We start from the raw sequence: 5,392 nt of genomic DNA, 5'->3' as shown, positions 1-5,392 counted from the left end.
TTTGATTAATTGTTATCTGTCCAAACATTTTGGAATGATATCCCTTATATTTATATATACAATAAGAATTTTTCTTTATGGCATATGATGCAACCATTTTAAGAATGAAGAATATTAAGGCAGCTCAACTCAGGAGCAGAGACAAATTTGTAGTTATACAGGTTTTTTTTTTTAACAGTGATAAAATATACTTTTATTTACTTTGTTGAGTTAGAGGGTCATAAAAAATTATTGCTAAAGTAGATATCAGGCAAACAGAAAGGTGCTGTAGAAGTCCAGTTACCTTGGAGTTTATTTAAACTAAGAGGAAAAGGTCATAATGTTTCCATGCAATACATACTTGGTTCTTTAAATAACCATTGCGACAAATAACAGAAAGAATTATGGAATGCTGCACTTGTGATCTGTACAAAACACCAACATTTTGGATTGTACATAATTTAAAGAAACATCTCAAACACATTTTGAAATACTGTAGTAGCCAATACACAGAGGCATGCCGTAGGTGGGCACAGGAATGCAGTTTATAAAAGAAAGAGAAACATCACACTGGAACTACTCAATTTCTTCAAAATCACTGAGCAAGAAAAGCAACGTTGAACTTCCATACCGATTTTACACAACTTTTATACAGTACCTTGACTTAAATCCAAGAGCAAAAGTTAAGACTCTCTTCCTCTATTTTTGGTAAACAACTGCATGGTAAACTTAGATGACTTTTCCCCCTGGATTTTACCTGGGAGTGGCCTTTTAAATTTCTTATTTAAAAGAGGGCAGGTTTGGCACTTTTATACCGATGTCACCAATGTTAATATTTCTTGGGATCTCAGGAAGATTCATATTCTTTACAGCTGACACAGTGCGGGCTGGAGCTCCCGCTAAGCCAGCCTCAGATTTCTCCAGCTTATTTTGTGCACCAATTTGAGTAACAATCTCATTCATGTTGGTCTCCAGTACCATTCCCCCCATCACCATTTCTGCAAGAATATTGTGAACCTTGTCTACATGGAAAATTAAATCCAGTTCACAGACATTTTCAAAACACTTGTCTAATGTTTCCACAATTACTTGAATTAGATCTAAAATGCTAAGTTCAACTTTCTGAAGAATCCACACAGAAGACAAAATATAATGTTGCATAATATCTATAAATCAGTTTGTTATCAGATCCTCCAATTAACAATCTTCTTTCTAGGAAATTACAGACATTTTCATCTCTCTTAGATACCAAATGGAAAGTCTCCCTGATGATTTGCTGTTGTGTTTCTTCACTATAGGGCTGGTAGAACTTGGAGAGCCGCGCCTTCCCGTGGTTGTTGAAGATGAGGATCGCCTTGATCATGGTGGGAGCTGGGGGCCAGGGCAGGGGGGTTATACAGGTTTTTAAAAATGGGAGCTTGGATTTTGAATTCAACTCATTGCATATAGCACTTGTGATTTTTATCCTTGTTATTATATCCTTTAGATTGCGTCTCTTCAGTGTAACTATGAACTTGAGTATTCTGTAATGACTAGGTGTCTATTGGCTGACTTGTTGCTGCATGGGTTCTGTCCCTGCTGAACCATGCCTACCAATGGAGCCCTACTGTCGGGTAGCCTTCTACACCATGTCAGAGCATTTCTGAAAACATCAGTGATCTCTATGGTCTTCTTGATTTCCTGCCACCAAATACAGAGTTTTCAATCCATCTCCAACTCCCTCCACTGGAAGTAGTCTCTTCCGTGAAGAGAAGGTCAAAGGCCCCCACCTCCTGCATGGGTTTAGGACTCTGTATGACTTCTGGTCTGAGCCAGGATGGCTGGAGAGCAGTGTTGGTTATTTCAGGGTTAGTAACAGAAATTGTGCATGAGTTCGAATCTCATGACATTTTCCCCAGTTTTAAAGAGTTGCTTTCTTTTCTTGTTCTTATACTAGTTTCACAGTCAAGTCTTACTCATTTTCCCTTTTTCTGTGCACCCAATAGGGTTAATACCAAGTCAGCATTCATTCATCTAACAAATAGTTAGCAAGGGCCTACTATTTGCCAGGCCTGCCATGTTCTAGGAATCGGAATAGATCAGTTGACAACAAAATAGTCCCTTCTCTCACGGAGCTTAAGGTCATCACAGAGGTACATGTTAGCTAAGATTATGTGGTGTACATGTCCGAAGTAAAAAGGTTTTGACTGTCAAGATATCCATTTAAGAGACATCCGTCTCGAACAAACACACTGTGAGCTGCATTACACAGCCTCCAGGAGAACACCTGGTTAAGAAGCCAGGCCACTCCCACCCATGAAGTTCCCCTTTTAGAGAGCCCTGAGTAACCTAGATAACTGACTGCTTGCATGACTCCACTTGTCCCTCCCCAAGTCCTAGTTAACAATGTTATGTTTTAAATTCACCACTAAAGGGGTGCCTGGGTGTCTCAGTTGGTTAAGTGTCTGCCTTTGGCTCAGGTCATGGTCCCAGGGTCCTGGGATGGATTCCTGCATTGGGCTCCCTGCTCAGAGGGCAGTCAGGTTCTCTCTCTGCCCCTCCCCCTGCTCGTGCGTGTGCTCTAGCTGTCCCTCTCTCAAATAAATAAGATTTTAAAAATAAAATAAATTTGCCAGTAAAGTATGAGCTTCTAAAATCCTAGGCACCCACTCCCAATGTAAATAAAAACAGAACACCAGATCTGTGCTCCTCTCAGCTCCCCATGACTTCCCTGTGTGGTCTTGGGCTTGTTCCATGCATCCTCCAGGAATTGTGGGATAACAAACCTTGTTTTTCCTTTTTAAAAGATTTTATTTATTTATTTGAGAGAGAGAGAGTATGAGCATGAGAGGGGCAGGAGAGGGTGGGAATGGGGGGGTGCAGAGGGAGAGGAAGAAGCAGTCTCCCCACTGACCAAGGAGCTCAATGCCTGGCTGAATCCCAGGATCCCAGGATCATGACCTGAGCCAAAGGCAGAAGCTTAGCTGAGCCACCAAGGTGCCCCTAAACCCCGTTTTTTTTTTGTTTTTTGTTTTGTGTGTTTTTTGTTTGTTTGTTTTTTGACGTTCCCTGATGGTTGTTGCTGAGGTAAATCGTGATAAGAATGAAGAAGAATATCAATCCAACTGCTCCTGGGTGAAGACCATCCATCTGCCCAGCCCATTCCTGGGATGTTGCCGGAGTTGCTCTTACTTTCATCAGAAGTAAAGAATTTAAGGACAGACCAGACAGGGTTGAGCGGTGCAAGTGAAGAGTTTATTAAAGAGAGAGTGCGCCAGCTCAAGGGAGAGCTGTGCCCGGGTGTGGGTCTCTATCTTTCACTGACAGTGTTAGCTAAGGGGTGCAATATTCATTATTTGGGGATGGAATTTTTTTTTTTTAAAGATATTATTTAACAGGCAGAGATCACAAGTAGGCAGAGAGGCAGGCAGAGAGAGAGGAGGAAGCAGGCTCCCTGCTGAGCAGAGAGCCCCATGTGGGTCTCGATCCCAGGACCCTGGGATCATGACCTGAGCCGAAGGCAGAGGCTTTAACCCACTGAGCCACCCAGGAGCCCCGGGGATGGAATTTTTTGGGGGGAGCAGGGTTCTGCACCTTTTCTCCCATATTTGTGAGGGCCGCTGGCCTTCTTGGTCTTGGGTCTGTTGGGTTTGATTGTAGCTTTGTGCAATTCTGCCAGGACAGGTTGCTAACTTTTCTGATAATGAGCCTTGACTCCCCCTTTGTTGGCCTTGAGGCATCCTGTTGACGCCCAGCTAAGTGCCTACTCTACCACAGCCACACCTGGGCTGCATGGGGCTCCAGTGGGGACAAGTCTGTGGGGGCCCACATGAGTGGTGAGGGCCCAGATGAGAGCCTCGGGCACTGGTAATCTAGAGCATCACCACTGATAGTCTGAGACCAATACCAAACAGGTAATTTATTGCCAGGGTCAAAATTGACTGAATAGGGAATGCAGCGTCGGAGGGCAAGTGGGCAAAATTCCTGTCTAATTCCTGGAGAATCTTCATAGATTTACGGCTTATGGATACAAAAAGTTTTGTCTTGGGGCGCCTGGGTGGCTCAGTGGTTTAAGCCGCTGCCTTCAGCTCAGGTCATGATCTCAGGGTCCTGGGATCGAGTCCCGCATCGGGCTCTCTGCTCGGCAGGGAGCCTGCTTCCCTCTCACTCTCTCTGCCTGCCTCTCTGCTTACTTGTGATCTCTCTCTGTCAAATAAATAAATAAAATCTTTAAAAAAAAAAAAAAAGTTTTGTCTGGGTTTAGAAGGTCCTTTAAGGCATATATCAAGGAATTCTTAATGAGCGCCCACAATATATGCCAGACCAATTAAATCAGAATCCCTGGGGTTGGCTCATAAGCACCAATATATATTATTACTATATTAATAATTAATTAATAATAATTAATGTGTATGTATATATATACATGCACACATGCATATACTTAGAGTTCTCTAGAGGGATAACCTTCCTGTCAAGGTTGAAGAAAGATCATTGTGTTAAAGTTACCTGTTTGTCAAAACAAAACAAACAAACAAACTTTATTTTACTATAACAATTTTTGATGGGATGAAGGCTTTAACCAAAAGCAGAATTAATGAAAAGGAGAACCTCCTTCCCGCTCCCCTACTCCTTCAGGTTTTCTTTCTTACTATATTTTCCTTCTTAGCTGACAAGAGCTTATTCAGAATTAAATAGGCAGTAACTTACTGAGAACAAAGCTCAAAAAAAAAGCTGATTTTGGTGCCTTGGCATATGCTTGTATATCATTCTGGAAAACGATTTCCTTTGTATCTATTTCTTCAAGAAATCCTAAGAAACTTCAAGATCCAAGCCAGTTGTTACTCTCATTATAAAACCAGAATGAACTATTGGCGGTAGAAGTTGTAGAAGAACAATGTAGAAGAACGTTGACTTTTGTAGGACCCTCCTCTTAGTTGCAGTTACATTGCAGTCAAATTTTGTCACATTCTATAGTCATAGTTTTTCTAATACCCTGTGAGCTCCTTAATGTTGCTTCTCTTATTTCATCCACGATAGTATTTGAACTATTATGGATTTTATTGAATGGAATTAATGAATAATGCCTGTATTAGAGGTTTATTTTTAGACAGTGCTATTAAAATTAAGAAACCTGGGTCCAAATGGCATTTTCAGGTGAAAAGGAAAGTGCAAATCAGTGTAAAGAAATCTGTCTCATATTTGCATATTTGCATATTGGACTTTATTCTTCCGGACGTCCTCACACATGGAAAACTGCAGTCAGTGCCAATGATGAGTGGGGACATTTACTGTTTAATTTGGAAATCAGTCGCTGATTGGAAGTTACGTTAAAGTTTTTCATTTAAATCTGTGAGACTGGACCTCCTTGTGTATACTTCAGAGCCACAGCTGGAATAAAAGAGAAGGATCTTTCGGGAAGTTAAGTGAGACA

At 41.5% G+C, this 5,392-nt stretch overlaps 1 pseudogene; it reads right to left on the bottom strand.

The window, feature by feature from the left end:
• Positions 1–455: 455 nt before the first annotated feature.
• LOC123947004 lies at positions 456–1,514 on the bottom strand (annotated as a pseudogene).
• Positions 1,515–5,392: the final 3,878 nt, after the last annotated feature.

The sequence above is a fragment of the Meles meles genome, chromosome 7, assembly GCF_922984935.1.
Source record: "Meles meles chromosome 7, mMelMel3.1 paternal haplotype, whole genome shotgun sequence".
NCBI classification, from domain to species: domain Eukaryota; kingdom Metazoa; phylum Chordata; class Mammalia; order Carnivora; family Mustelidae; genus Meles; species Meles meles.
The sequence above is the reverse complement of the archived record's forward strand: the minus strand, read 5'-3'. Positions and strand labels throughout refer to the sequence as shown.